Source organism: Geotrypetes seraphini, chromosome 9 (assembly GCF_902459505.1).
Source record: "Geotrypetes seraphini chromosome 9, aGeoSer1.1, whole genome shotgun sequence".
NCBI lineage: Eukaryota > Metazoa > Chordata > Amphibia > Gymnophiona > Dermophiidae > Geotrypetes > Geotrypetes seraphini.
Window position 1 is genome coordinate 129,254,019 of NC_047092.1, and position 16,516 is coordinate 129,270,534.

At 40.8% G+C, this 16,516-nt stretch overlaps 1 long non-coding RNA gene across 1 annotated transcript in view; it reads right to left on the bottom strand.

Moving 5' to 3' along the window:
- Window positions 1–1,179: 1,179 nt before the first annotated feature.
- The window catches only part of LOC117366293, a 78,299-nt gene continuing 62,962 nt past the window's right edge, over window positions 1,180–16,516 (bottom strand). The window contains exon 4 of the long non-coding RNA XR_004540554.1: window positions 1,180–2,385. This is a non-coding gene — a long non-coding RNA (uncharacterized LOC117366293). The remainder of the gene's footprint in view (window positions 2,386–16,516) is intronic.

Here is a 16,516-nt window from a genome sequence, read left to right on the forward strand (position 1 = left end):
ATTGGTACAATCTTTGGTTTTGAGTATTCTGGACTATTGTAACATTGGGCTCCTTTTACAAAGGTGCACTGGCATTTTTAGTGCACGAACCAGATTAGCACAAGCTACCCAAAAAACTACCACCTGCTCAAGAGGAGCCCATTGTATATTTGGCAGTATTGTAAAAATCTTCACAGACTATGTATTATATAGAACACTGTTGTGCATTTAATTTTTAAAGAAAATGAACCACGTGACATCTTATTATAAAGAACTTCATTAGCTACCAGTTGAAGCTAGGGTGCTTTTAAAGTTTGGATGCATATGTTACAAGGTTCTGCATGGTCTTGCATCCAGCTATCTAGTGGAGCAATTTACATTTGTCAATCTTACTCACTCGCTTGCTGCCACAGCACTGCTTGTTTTTCCCTCTGTTCGTGGTTGTGTATACAAAAGATTTCTTCAACGTCTATTATCATATCAAGCTGCTAGCTGGGATATTGAATTTCATAGACTACTATCTGTTTCTTCTTCCTATATACATTTTAGGAAATCGTTGAAAGCTAGTTCGTTTGTGAAGTCTTTGGAAAACTGATTTGTAAGTCAATGTGATTGTTCAGTCTCTTTAGTTTGTTAAACCGCATAGAACTGTGAGGTTTTGCGGTACACAAATATGATTTTTTGTTATATTATGTTGTTGGCTCTGATTTCAAAGTTGCTGGCTAATAAAGATTTAGTTGGAACCATTGCAGCAAGCCTAGATGGAGATGCTGAATTAATGGTATTTTGCTGCTCCCATGACATAGGACAGCCTTTGCTGTATATAGGTGCAATGTTTTCAGTGGAAGTAAAACCTGGGTGTCTCAATCCGTCCTTCTTTTTCTGTATCCATCTGGTAATCCTACCCCTAGGCATGCTGGGAGGAACAGAATTCCCCCTCCCTCTAAATGTTCTCTGAGGAGAAAGAGCAGAAGGACATGACAGCTGGCTGTTAGGGATGACCCAGTGTTTTAGAGCAGTGTTTTCTCAACCCAGTCCTGGAGTGCCCCCTTGCCAATAAGGTTTTCAGGATATCCACAATGAATATGCATGAAAGAAATTTGCATATAATGGAGGCAGTGTATGCAAATCAAGATTATGCATATTCATTGTGGAAATCCTGCAAGGGGGTACTCCAGGACCGAGTTGAGAAACACTGCTTTAGAGTGCCTGAATACTTCACATTGAGGCAGCACAAAGCTGCTTCTATCCCTAACAAACTTAGAAAGTCATTGTGATTTTTCACCTAGTGAATGGTAATTGGGACTGCCTGTAATCTACTATTACTGTTGCTGTAACTGCTGTTAATTTGAGCTGGTGTGTGACTACCTTATTTATTTGCCATTGATAACTCTCTCTGGGAGAGGAATAAGTTACACAGACATAGACTTATTCTGTATGGACAGAATCCTAATCCATCTTAATTTTGTTCCGCGTGATTCATTTGATTAATTCATTTGTCAGCAATTATATTAAATGTGAATTTGGATAAGAATTTGCAGCTTCCCTTATTAGTAGAAAACAGCTTCAGTACCAGTACTGCCCCAGGTTTAGCTACTTGGACATATAATTGGTCAGAAGAACCTTGTAGAGGCCAATAAAGGTATAGTCCTGCTGTCAGAATCATATTGGGATAACAAGGGTCTTAAAGGGTCCCTTACACATACATCATTAAAACCTTTATGCAGTACTTATAGTACAGACTCTTGGTCTACTAATTTTAATTTTCACATACAGAGTAAAATTGAAAATAAATTTCTATATCTGCTATAATTATTAGTATTATTGTTTTTATAAAATGCTATATTGAGTTGAATATCATATGTTAAAAGGTCTTTATTATCCTATACAATTTTAAATCAATGATACTCTCAGTTCTTTCCTCTCTGTCAATTCAATAGTAGTGTCATTAGGAATCCATATAAGAAAAATGTTTTTAAAAAAGGAAAACAATATTCTGTTTGGTTATTACACATCCGCCCAATTAATTTCCCAGGTGCCTTTTATTTCACAGATCAGGATCAATTAGGAATAATATCCTCTGGAAAATTCATTAAACAATGTAACAATTCATTAAAGATTTTTGCCACTTCCATCAAATTTGCAATATAGAGTAGGTGCAAATTATACAATTAGACTGATGGATGTTATAATGTCCTCAGAGATGAATTTATATTGAATGTACATGGTGTAATGGTAACAGCTTGGATGGGCTTCAGTGTGTGTGTGCTGGGGGAGCATAAAAGTGTCTTTGCCTTGTAAGGGAGGGGGCGCAGGGGATAACCTTCTTTTCTTCAAACTTGAGATCTTTGTCTTCTGCCCTCAATCCAGAGATGGTCAAGAACATACGGGAAAAAGCAAGGTAGGCTAAACAGATGAGAAATGAGAAATAGGAGAACAGTTATACACTGTGAAAGGCCAATTTTTGAACAGGCTAATCTGTTCAACAGATACTTATTTAACTGGATAGATGTTTTTGTAAATGAGCTTTACTGCTCCTTACTGGTAGATAGATTTTTTAAAAATTCCCTATGTTTATGTACCTCCTCCCCAGGTACAGTTCTTGATACACTTAAAAATCCCACCCTGGATCCTCTGATTCTTGTGAATGCATGGAGATGCTTTACGAACACAATTTTGGTGCTTCAAAATTAATCTTTACTGGAATTTTTTTCAGAACCAAACAACTGTAACAATGTTAGTTGCAACATTTGCATAATACAAAGCAGGTTTCCACAGAATACAGTTATTTAATCATTTTAAGAAATAGGTATAACAATAGTTTTTGGAGTCGGGGAGCCCAGTAGTGGTTCCAAAAGCAAGTTACAGCCCAAAGAAGAAAGAGAGGGTATCCCAAGACAGGTGTTTCTGTCCAATCACAAGTCAAACTGTTACACAGCAGAGAGAAGAATTTTGGACTCTTGCTGGCACACTCTTCTGGGATACCTTATTTTCCTAGTGGACTTTAGATTCCCTCTGGAATAGTGGTGGGCTTTTCTGTTTTTCCAATGACCCTTGTCAAACTATGGCTGGGCTATCATTCTCATAAATATGAAAAATGCCAGCATTGTATCCCATGTTGTAACATGTCATTAACAAATGAAAATAAGCAGGAAAAAACATGTAATGTATATGGCTAATAGCAGTCATTGTATACTATTTGCAAAGAGGGAATTAGGACTTGCATACTGCCTTTTTGTAGTTACACAACTACATTCAAAGTGGTTTACATATATACAAGTATTTATTTTGTACCTAGGGCAATGGAGGATTAAGTGACTTGCCCAAAGTCACAAGGAGCAGCCCTGGGATTTGATCCCACGACCTCTGAGTGCAGAGGCAGCAGCTCTACCACTAGGTCACTTCCTCACCTCTCTTGGAAAGAGTGAGCATTCTTTTATGATAGAGCATTCACACATGAACTAATTTACATATGTGTGAAGAGTCATATATGTGTGATAGTGCACACAAGCACAAACTATCTGAAAAGGGTGGTGTGGAGGAGTATCAGTGTAATGGTTAGTGGAACAGCCTGAGAACCAGGCCAACTGGGTTCAATTCCTGCTGATGCTCTTTGTGAGCCCAGGCAAGTCGCTTAACCCTCCATTGCTCTCTAATGGCATCCTCACATTAGCAAGCAGGAGGGGTAGTTATCAGAAAGCCTGAAGCCACTATTTAGTATCCTTTTTGCTTAACCAGGCAGCTGTCTGAATATCATTACTAATTGATTAAGCATTGACACTGTCCTCAAACCACCCCTGCACTAACCAGATAGTGCAGAGGCTGCTAGCGGGTTTTGATTTTTTAATGTTTTTTATTGAATATTTAATAACATTTACAAAAAGAAAACAATCTTTTTCTGCTGCATTATATTATAGTATAATATATTCACTTTCCACCCCCCCCCCCCTCCAAGCATAATAACATGATGAAAACGTACAGGATACCTTACAAGAAATGCAGTGAACTTATCAGTAATACATTGTCAGTATCTGTTATTGAACTGTAGTAAAATAGATTAACATCATCAACATCTGAGCAATTCTGCACCTAAATGCACATCAGTTCTCCTGCATAAGGATTTAAACATGTCCAATTGTGGAGAGGATAGTTATATCTGACTAAGGGCTCCTTTTATGAAGCCGCGTTAGCGGTTTAATGCGCGTAATAGCGTGCGCTATACTGCTGGCCGCACTAGACGCTAACGCCAGCATTGATCTGGCGTTAGTTCTAGCCATGTAGCGCGGGTTTAACGCGCGCTAAAAAGCTGCGTGCACTAAAACCGCTAACGCGGCTTTGTAAAAGGAGCCCTAATTCTTGATGACATTTTTCGTTGATACCAAATCTCAAAGAGATTTCATCTCCTTTGGAATGTGCCTAAATAATTGTGGGGTACTGCTATCAACTTATTTAAGTAAAAAGCTTGCCAAAAAACGTTGTAGAATCTGATCTTTAGATGGGACGCTCTGTGTGTTCCATAATCTTGCTAATTCTCTACAAGATATGACTATACAATCTTAAGATCTTAAAAGATTATGCATCTATATGAAGTGGTTGCCATGTAGGAGAAATAGTTTTGCATTGAGAGTGACAGAAATCTGGAGCATATCTGAAAAAACATATGGGTACATTGAGACCAAAAGGATTGAACCAACGGACATTGTCATCACATGTGGAGATAAGTCCCTTTACTGGCACATCCTCTCCAGCAAGTCTCAGGTTTATCCCCACCAAATTTCATAACTGGGATGGATACAAATACCACCTTTATAAGACCTTAACCTTCTGTTCAATCAAGTTAGCTGATATAGAAATCTTATGTGTGCTTTCATTAATATTTTCCTAATCCATATCTTGCCTTAAACCTCCCAGGTCTCGCTCCCATTGAATCATATAATTATGTTTGCTTTTAACCTCTCCTTGAAACATAATGTAATATCTGGTTATAAGCTTTCATTAATTTGCCCCCAACCCCCAGCAGTAATTCCTCTAGGGGTGTAAACCCTGCCTGAAGCCAATCTTTAATAGGCTGGAACAAAAACAAATGCCAAATTTGCAGACTTAAATAAAATCCTGAATTAAAAAGGGAGTATTGAGACCTAAGCTCCTGAAAAATTCCCAGGATTCTTCCCTCGTATAGGTTTCCTACTAGACAAAGACCTTTAAGTTCCCAGGACTGAAGCAGAGAAGGATCCCAAGAAAGAGCAAAAGCATATAAGGTGACTAAAAGGGACACCAATGATAGTCTTTTTGTTTCCAATAGTTGCCTCTTCCACCTTCTCACCACAGATCTAATCCATAATAACACATTACTTCCTATCCCAAGACTTTCTAATTTCCTAAGTCTTTCATGAGGTACTTTGTCAAATGCCTTTTGAAAATCCAAACACAACATCAACCGGCTCACCTTTATCCACATGTTCATTCATCCCTTCCAAGAAATGTAATAGCTTGGTGAGGCAAGATTTCCCTTGACTAAATCCATGTTGGCTTTCTCTCATTAATCCATGCTTATGTATATGTTCTGTCATTTTGTTCTTTATAATAGTTTCTACCATTTTGCCCAGTACTGACGTCAGACTCACCGGTCTATAATTTCTCTTTTTAACTTGTGAGTCTGTAACCATTTTGAAATCTGGGACAATTTGTCATTAAATTATGTAGGTAATTGACCTTATGCTACAAATTGAACATTCAAATTTGTGCACTAGTCAAAATCTTTGGCACACAACTTTCTAGAATTAAGGACACTGCTTAACCGTGTTTCAAAGGGCTCTCCTCTTTCCCCCTCCCTTTTTAATCTTCTCATGTAGCCTCTTGGAAATGCCCATAATTAGATTGGGATTAAACATTATGGGGCTCATAATAAAAAATAAAAACGTCTAAAAAGTGGCCTAAATGGGTACTTGGACGATCAAAAAGCCTGATCGTCCAAGTACTCATAATCAAACCTGGATTTAGACGTATCTAAAACTAGCTTAGGCCTTTCCCCTACCTCTAAATGCACAGAGAGAAAAGAGGTGTTTTTAGAGGAGGGGCAAGGGCGGACGGTGGGTGGGAGGTGTGCCGACCTAGACCTAGGCATGCAGGAGGTATAACCAAAACTTTAGGCAGGTTGCCTAGTTGGCACTTGGCACTTATACATTTTGACTTAGACCAAGTCAAAACAGGTATAAGTGCTGAAAAGGGGCCGCTGAGCTGATCATGGCTGCTGCGATCAGCTCAGCGGCCCCAGCAACCTGCCTACCCCCTACAGCAATGATCGCGGCAGGAGAGATGGCTCATCTCCCCTGCCATGATCCACCCTTCCCCCTCCTGACAATGATCAGGGCAGGAGAGAGCCCAAGCCCTCCTGCCCCGGGCACCCCCGAACTCCCCTACAGAATTAGGACAGGAGGGAGCCCAAGCCCATGTGTCTAAGGCCCCGCCCAAAGGAGGGGCCTAAGCCTACTGGGCCTATTCCGGTTATTGAAGGTACGGGGAGGGGGGTAAGGGGGGTGCAGGTCGGCGGGGGGGGGGTGATCGGGTTTCGGGAGGGGCTCTTGCGTCGAGGGCAGGAGGGCTTGGGCTCCCTCTTGCCCCGATGTCATGGGGTGGGGGTGGATTCTGTAACCGGTGTTGGTTTTGACTGACACTGGTTACAGAATCCAGCTTTTAGGCGAAGGACTGACTCCTAAAAACCCTTGTTTTAGACTTTTGGTGCTTAGGCTTTTTTTAGGTTGATTATATGGTATAAGTTTAGACGTAGTGGTGGTCTGGGCATTTAAACAGCTGAACGTAGAGGCAGGCCATTATAAAAAAAACCTCCTTTTGGACATTTTTTTTGATAATGGACATTTTCCCTGCATCTACTTTCAACATTTAAGACCTTAGACCAAAAGGGGACTTAGACGGGTTTTTTTTTATTATGCCCCTCTACATGTATATAGATGATATTACTATCATCCTACCTGTATCCTGATTGTAGACTATAACTTATTCCAATATCCAAAACTGGTTAGTACAATAGGCTAAACAAGTTCTTCTCGTCGGTCTTTACAATAGAGGACACATCCAGTGTGCCAGAACCGGAAAAAATCTTCAGTGGAGATCAAGAGGGGAAATTATCATGCATGGAGGTAAGCCTCGAAGACGTTCTTAGGCAGGTAGATAGATTGAGAACGGACAAAGCTCCGGGCCCAGACGGGATCCACCCGAGAATACTGAAAGAGCTCAGAGATGAAACAGCACAGTTACTGCAGCATATTTGCAACCTGTCCTTGAGAACAGGGGTAATCCCGGAGGACTGGAAGATAGCGAATGTTACACCGATCTTCAAAAAAGGATCGAGAGGCGACCCGGGAAACTACAGACCGGTGAGCTTAACCTCCGTTCCGGGGAAGATGGTCGAATCAATTATCAGGGAAGGTATTAATGAGCATATAGAAAAAAATAATCTGATGAGATCGAGCCAGCATGGTTTCTGTAAAGGCCGATCATGCCAGACAAATCTACTGCATTTCTTTGAGGGGATAAGTAAGCAATTGGACCAAGGTGACCCAGTAGACATTATATATCTAGATTTCCAAAAAGCCTTTGACAAGGTGCCCCATGAACGCTTACTGAAGAAACTGTGGAGTCACGGGGTGGAAGGGGACGTGTACAGATGGATCAAAAATTGGCTGGCGGGCAGGAAACAGAGGGTAGGAATAAAGGGGCACTACTCTGACTGGATAGGGGTCACAAGTGGTGTTCCGCAAGGGTCAGTGCTGGGACCATTGCTGTTCAATATATTTATTAATGATCTAGAAACGGGGACAAAGTGCGAAGTTATCAAGTTCGCGGATGACACAAAACTCTCCAGCAGGGCCAGAACTGTTGAAGAATGCAAAGAATTGCAAAACGACCTGAACAAACTGAGTGAGTGGGCAAAAAAATGGCAGATGAGCTTCAATGTGGAGAAATGTAAGGTCTTGCACATAGGGAAGGGGAACTCCAGGTACAGCTATACGATGGGAGGGAGGGTACTCGGGGAAGGCAGCCAAGAAAAAGATCTGGGGGTATTGGTAGATAACACAATGAAGCCGGCGGCACAATGTGCAGCGGCCTCAAAAAAAGCGAACAGAATGTTGGGCATTATCAAAAAAGGTATCACTACCAGAACAAAAGAAGTTATCCTGCCACTGTATCGAGCAATGGTGCGCCCACATCTGGAATACTGCGTCCAATACTGGTCGCCATACCTCAAGAAGGACATGGCAATACTCGAAAGGGTCCAGAGGAGGGCAACGAGGATGATAAAGGGTATGGAGAACCTTTCATATGCCGAACGGTTAGACAGGCTGGGGCTCTTTACCCTGGAAAAGCGGAGACTGAGAGGGGACATGATAGAAACTTATAAAATCATGAAAGGCATAGAGAAGGTGGAGAGGGACAGATTCTTTAGACTAGCAGGGACAACTAAAACAAGAGGTCATTCAGAAAAACTGAGAGGAGACAGATTCACAACGAATGCAAGGCGGTTCTTCTTCACTCAGAGGGTGGTGGACACCTGGAACGCGCTTCCCGGAGAGGTAATAAGACAGAGTACAATTCTGGGGTTCAAAAAGGGACTGGATGACTTCCTGGAAGCAAAGGGGATAACAGGGTACAGATAGAGGTTTACCGTACATTGAGCGAATAGGGTATGGATATTTTAGGTTAGGTAGGGAACACTTTCAGGTCGTGGACCTGGGGGGCCGCCGCGGGAGCGGACTGCCGGGCACGATGGACCCCTGGTCTGACCCGGCAGAGGCAACACTTATGTTCTTATATGAAGGAGGAGGGGGAACAAAAGGAAGCTTGAACATTTAGAGATGTATTAATTATGTAAGAAAATAATGAGAACTCACTTGTGATCTGAAGGAGGTTTGAAAAGTGAAAGATCAAGACATAAGTTAGAAGTGGACTGTACCTTAGAGTTGTTCAGAAACTATTTAACTACAGTACTATAGAAATAATGTTTTTTTTGTCAAGGAAACTGTTTTAAAACAAAATACTGTGCACACAATATATACAGTATGAGACAAGGAAAATAATTGAAGTAGACCACTAGCAGATAGGTTGATTTTAAAGATTCCATACATTTGAATGCTGATTTCCAGACCAAAGCAATCAGGGCTTTCAATATGATGTCATTTTCAGAAAGTGCTGCTCAAAGGTTATGTACAGATAAAAATAAACATAGTTATAGAAGATGTCAGAAAATAAGGTTCTCATAGTCCACCCAATCTGAAATTTGAGTAAAAAACTGCCCTGCCTGTCAAATATAATTTGTTTACAAAAAGCTAACCCTGATTTAGATAAAGATCTAACTGCATGTTTTTAATATGCTTTCCTATTCTGATTTTTCCTAACTGATTCCTTTCCTAACTGATTTTTCAGACATATGTTAAAATAGCTCAATATTCATCACTGCAGCTACCATTTAACTTTAAGGATACATTTCTTTTGGGGTCTTTCTATTTTACATGTGCAGCAAGGGCTTTAATGAAATTGTGTGAAAGCATATGAGTGTAGAAAGTACAGTACATGCATGGAAACAATGGGGCAAATTCTGTCAAGGATGTCTAAAAGTTAGGTGTCGTTTTAGACATCCAGCAGCACAAAGCTGATGGCGATTCTATTAAGCATGGACGACAATAAAGAATTGCACTCAGTGTGCCTATATAGTTAGACGTGCTTTATAAAATCATCTTTTAGGCATCGCATAGACATCTTCACAACATCTATAACGTTATTTTTACCTTGAGATGGCTATGATCTCCTATGGTATCATCTAACATGGTGAAAAACTCACATTTGAAAGATCCAGGATGAAGGCTGAGGGTGGAAGAGAATGAGAGATGTGGACTCTTTGGAGGAGGGGAATAGAAGAGAGAGGCACTGAACCTATGGAGGGTTCCACAGGGAGGAGGAGGAGAAAAGGGAAAGAAGAAATATTGTACTCATGGAGAAGGGTAGAAGGAAGAGGCATTGAATCTATGGGTTGTGAGCTGTGGAGATGGAAAATAATTGGCTGAAAATGGGTGCTGATAGGGACCAGGTTATGTTTTCATGCAAACTTGAAAGAAAATAGCAGAAGAGAAATCTAAGAAAATATTTACAGAAAGCTGGTGAATACTTGGAACACCCTCCCAGCAAAGATGGTACAAGGATAGTAACTAAACTCAAGAAAGAATGGGATAAGCATGGAGAAGCTCTCAGGGAGAAGAGATTGTAAAGATGAGCTGTTGGTATGGATGGTCTTCATCTGTCATTATTTTATATAGTTATGTCCATGATTTCATAGCTTTCCTTTATTACTCTGATAGAAATCTCTCCTTTTCTTTGTCTAGAGATCTTTCTCATAAGCTTTTGAATGCAAAATTCATTTTTTTTTCTCATACTAATAAATGGGTGTTTCCATTGCCTAAAAATCCCCTCCCCCCTATGGAGATAAGGGGGGGGGGGGGTTGGTTGAAGGTGGAAAAACACTTTGGATCTGCTTTGCAAGGAGTTTCTCCTTGAAAATGAAATTGGAGACCTGCAACTTTTGGATTTGAATATTACTCCATTAAAAATAATGTCATTTATATGTCTAATCCTGTGTCATGTTTTCAAGCATCTTTTGCCTGGAAGTTTTACTGCTTTTAAAACATAGGCTTTACATTTACAAAATATTGATTGTGTAAGCCTTCCAAAAGCATACCAAATGAACTTAAAGCAGGTCATTTCTACCTGAGTTGATAATAACACTGTTTATAGTAAACTTTGTGCTCTTATCATCAAGACTGTAATATGTAACATTTTCCATGATTTCTGGAAATTCTTCATCCCAATATGAGAAACAGACCATTCATACTGCAGCAGTGGCGTACCTAGCATATGTTAGAGTAAACACTTTCAACACTGAATGTGAAGATGTCCAAAAATGTAAGATAGGAACAGCATAGACCTAACTCAATCCAAAAAATGAAGGAAAAAGCCTAGAAAGGGCCCTCCCACTTCACCAAAACTCGAGCGTTCACCTCACTGGCAAAAAACCTTCATTGTGTGATAAAGTCTTATGCTGTGCTGTAATGTGCCAACAGAAATTAAATAATAGAGGAAATATTCCACTTATCTTTACTGATCGGTACACCAACAGTGGCCAGCGTTTCACAAATTCATGCTGCCTCAGGGTGTATCCCGACTGATCAGGTTCTAGGAGCATAAAGGAAAAGAATGTAGATAATTAAAAGTCTCTTACTGATGGGTCCCAGATAAATAAAGATCTGCATAGCATAATATACAAAGGCATACCTTTCAGAACAGGACGCCAAACCGCCTCTTGCTTCTGAGATGGCTCCCACAAGGTGATTCTGGATTTGAATGATCCTGATAGTGAGACGTAAGCACAGGAAGTGCGTCATCAAAGACGCTATTCGCTGGAATGGGCTGTATGTCAATGAGTCATAGAAGGGGCGGGACAAAAATGCTGATCCATGGGAAATGTAGTGTCTGACCAAACTCAACTTGATAAACCGTGCACATAGTAACAGTATGTGATATGTGAGCAAAGCCAAAAAACAAAACTCAAAAATAGATAGAAATCATGTGAAACAACTGGCATTAGGATAAAGTTTTACCATAAAACAAAAATTAAATATTAAATATAAACATCAGAAGAAATGTCAATAAAAAGCACTCCAGTCCAGTCTTTGATTCAAGCCCACAGGTTCCTCACTATTCAGAAGGTGAATCCAATACTGTTCAGCTTGTAACAAACGGTGGGATCTGTTGTTAACATTTTCTCTAATGTGGTCAATGCAAAAGCAACGTAACTCATTGAACATGTGGTTATATTCTAGACAATGAACCACAAGTGGAGCTTGGATTTTATTATGATGTAAACAACTTTTGTGCTCTGTCATACGCCGCCTATAAGAATGTGTAGTCTGTCCAACATAAATCTTTGAACAGGGGCAAATGATGGCGTAAACAACAAAAGTGGTGGTGCAGGAGGTCAGATGTTTAAGGCCAAAAACTTGACCTGTAACAGGATGTACAAAACTATTGGTTAACTCCATTGTTACCTTGCAAGTCATGCATGCTCCACACTTGAAGTGCTGGGGAGTTGATAGTCTCAAACGGACTTGCTTGTGTGACATTAACATCAGAGGGACTTAATAGCTCTTTGAAGTTCCTTTGGCGTTCCTCAAATGTGTTTCAGTGAACAGCGGATTTAACTTCATGATATCCCAATGTCTCCGTAGCATCTTTGTAATTGCATTCATTCTGGAAGAGTATTGCAGGATGCATGTGGCCACGTTATCGTCAAGGTCCTTGTCTCTCGGGGTAAACAAGAGGTCCCTGTTCAGGAACTAAGCCCTTTTATAAGCCTTCTTAAGTGTTGGACCTGGATAACCTCTCGTCTTTAGTCTGGCATATAACTGCTTGCTCTTAAGTTTGTAATCAGTGAAATCCGAACACAAACGACGATATCTAAAAAAACTGAGAGGTTGGAAGGCTTCGTTTCAAAGGTAAGGGGTGGTTACTGGAGAAATCAAGAAACGTGTTTCTATCCGTGATCTTCCTAAATACTGTAGTCTCAATCATCCCATCTTTCTTGGTAACTAGAATATCCAGAAAAGAGATTTGACTTGGATGACACGTAATGTTGAATTCGATCTTAGGATGTCTAGAATTCAGCCAGATATTAAATAAATCAAGGTCTTCTCTTGTGCCCGTCCAAATGACAAATACATCGTCGATGAATCGTAGCCATTTTGAAACCCAATTAGAAAATGGGTTATTAACAATCCAATCATTTTCAAATTTTTGCATAAATAAGTTTGCTATTGAGGGGGCCATGGTGGCCCCCATAGCTACTCCTGAAATTTGTTAAAAAAATTGATGCAGGAATCTGAAATAGTTCTTCCGCATTGCAAGGGACATTAGTTCAATCAGAAAATCAATGGGAATCTTGTGATTAGCCATGTCGTTTTGAAGGAACTCTCTAATAATGGTAACAGCTTCTGCTTGTGGGATGATGGTGTATAAAGATTTAACATAAAATATGACAAAAAAGGTTATATTGTCTACGGAGGTGGCATTAGAAAGTTTTACTAAAAACTGTAAAGAATCACGTAGGTATGAGAAGCCCTTAGGTACCAGAGGGCATAGGAAGACATCCACAAAGGTTGAAAGGGGTTCAAGAATAGAGCCCCTTCTAGATACGATTGGGCGACCAGGAGGATTTACCAGATCTTTATGAATTTTGGGCAATGTGTAAAAGGTGGGAATTCTAGGATCTGGAGTGTTGAGGTATTCAAATTCTTTTTTAGTAAGAATACCACTCTCATATGCTGGTAAGGTCAATTCTCTAATTTCCAATGCTAGTAAAGGAGTGGGATCTTCATCCAGTACACGGTAATCAGTCGGTTTGTTTAATAGCCTGAATGTCTCTGCTATGTATTTGTCCATATCTAAAATTACCACTGCCCCTCCTTTGTCTGCCCTATTGCTATTTAATCTTAGTTTTTTCAAAGCCAAAAATTAATCTCTCGATAAATTATATGGTTGAAATGAAGATTTTTTCTTACTGATGAACCCCCTTACGTCTCTGGTAACAAGATCCTTATATAAAGTTAAATGTGGACTTGGAGAGGTGGGGGGAACCAGGTGGATTTTCTCAATATAACTGACCCATCTGAAGCCTCCAGCGGGTGCTGGCAAAGTACTCTTTCAGATGAAGTTTTCTGAAGAAGCGCTCAATATCAATCCTAAGTTTAAATGTCTGTAAGGGTTGGACCGGGACAAACGTAAGCCCTCGTGACAAGACAAATAACTCTGTCTGACTCAGGAGGGTAAGATGACAGATTGAACACCACTTGTTCTTGGTTTTGTTGGTGTTGAGTTGTGCCCTTGTTTGTGGGCATCCGGTGTTTCACCCTCTTTGCTTCCCTCGTGTTCGATTTTGTCCGGACGTGCCGGACTGACCCTGGTCTAAAAAAATCCTCTTCTGAGTTAGACAGGGACACCCCCTTCCGATGGGTCAGAGAAGTCAAATTCCCTGGGTTTCTGCTTAGATGGATTAGTGAGCCAAGGATAAATCCTTTCTTAGCATAGTCATCCTTGTCCCTTTTAAATTTTTTAATCTTGTTTTTCTGCAAATTAGCTTTAAAAGCCTCAATCTTTTTCTGTGTCTCAGCTAGATCTTTTTCAAAGACTTCAGCGACTAAACTACTTTTGAGCTCACCGAGTTTTGTGTCTAACTCAAATTGTATAGACTCAGTGGTGATTCTAATTTTTTTCAATTATAAGCACCATAAGATCTAGAGAGCATTTATTTAAAATGCGAGCCCATTGTGAAAGAAATGTGGGGTCATATGTAAATAAAGTAGGAGATTTTACAGTTCTCAGACCCCTTGGGATAAATTCCTACAATACTCCAGAAGTACTCCCATCTTCACATTTAGTGTTGAAAGTGTTTACTCTATCATACATTGGTTTTCATCACATCTGAGTTACCAGTGGGTACCTAGCATATGTGACACCCGGGGCTCATCATTTTCCCCCCCCCACCCATCTGTACGAAAAACATGATTTTTAGTAACAAGCCACATGTCACACATGAGTACCTAGGAAAAGGCAGCATCTTACATATGCAGTGAGCAGTACAACATCAATACACCCACTGTAAAACTAAACAAGCCAGACTAGTACAGATCAATCCTACACCGTCAATCCTAACAAAAAACCATGACCTTCGAACACACAGAACACAGAAAACACCTTCGCCTAGTATGGAATATGTCATCACAAACTAACCCTTCCCCCTTTTACAAACCTGTAGTGTGGATTTTAACCACGGTGGTAACAGCTCTGATGCGCATAGAATTCTGAGCATCAGAGCTGCTACCACCACGGCTGGCGCTAAAATTGTTCCACAGTTTTGTAAAAGGGGGGGATAAAACAGAAATACATAGACAAAGGTTAAATTGAACCAGCAAGAAGCTGGACTTTGCATACAATGCAACACCACAGAAACAGTGACACATGTCTCCTAAAGTAATAAATAAATAGAAATTTTTTTTTCTATCTTTGTCTTCTCTGGTTTCTGCTTTCTTCATCTTCTTGTTATTCTCTTCCTCCATCCACTGTCTGCCATCTCTCTGCCCCTATATGGCATCTTCTCTCATTCTATGCCCCTTCCAGAAACTGTATGCCTCCCCCATCCATCTCTCCTTTTACCCCCATTGGTCTGGAATCTCTCTCCTCTCCTTCCCTCTCCCACACATCTCTTCTGCAATCCCTTTCTTTCCTCATTTTCCTTTTCAATTTATTTTCTCCATCCATCTAGATTACGTTCTTACTACCCTCTCATCAATTTCCTTTTTTACTGTCTACCTACAGCTCGCCACCTCTTTCCCTCACCCTCTCCAGTATTTCCCTAACTCAATCATTTCCCCCATCATGTGCCCTCCTTTTATTTATCCCCCTCTTTCCATCATGTGCCATCTTTCTCTAACCCTTCTATCTAGTACCTTCTTCCCTCTCTGTCCATTTCCATCGGCTTCTCCCCTCTTTCTCTCCTCCCATTTCCTTCCTGCATTTGCTCCCTTATCTCTCCCATCTCCACTTCCATCCAGCATAGGTTCCCCCTCTACCCACCACACTACCATCCAATGTCTGCCCTTTCTCTCTCCATCCACCCCTCTTCAATCAGCATCTGCCCCCTTTCTTTCCCTCCAATCCAATTCCATTCAGTATCCTTCCCCCTTATGTCTCTCTTCACTTTCCCTGTACATCAATTCCATCAACACCACCCTTCCATTCCACCCTGCCCCCTTTCTCTCCCTGCACCATTCCTTCATTCCAGCAGTCCTGCTCCTTTCTCGTGATGACTGTAGCTGCCGGCTGCCGGTCCACCCCACTCTGACGTACTAGCTCTGGAGCAGAGTCGGCAGCCGCGTGCTGGAAGGTCCCGCAATGATTCCAGGCTTTGATCCGGAAGAAGTAAGTTACGTCGGAGGGGGTTGACCCGGCAGATGCAGGGAATTGCAGCAAGGACCCGCGATGACTGTGTCTGCCGGGTCCACCCCCTCCGAAATAACTTACTTCTTCCGGAGCAAAGCCGGCAGACGAGTCATCGAGGGACCTTCCTGCACCTCAGCGCAGCTGCCGACTCTGCTCTAGAGCAGTGTTTTTCAACCTTTTTACACCTGTGGACCGGCAGAAATAAAAGAATTATTTTGTGGACCGACAAACTACTAAGACTAAAATTTAAAAAACACATTTCCGCCCCGTCTCCGCAAGCTCAATCCCTGCAAACCATCCGATCCCGTCCGCATAAGTCTCAGTTATGATTTTATATTGAACATATTTTATTAAAGTATAAAAATAAACAATATTCTGTAAAATTGTCATTTTATAAATATAAATATACAGAGCAAGGACCAACAAAACCCCTGTCTCCCCTCCCCTTCACATATATCCCCTCTACTATCAAGAAAAC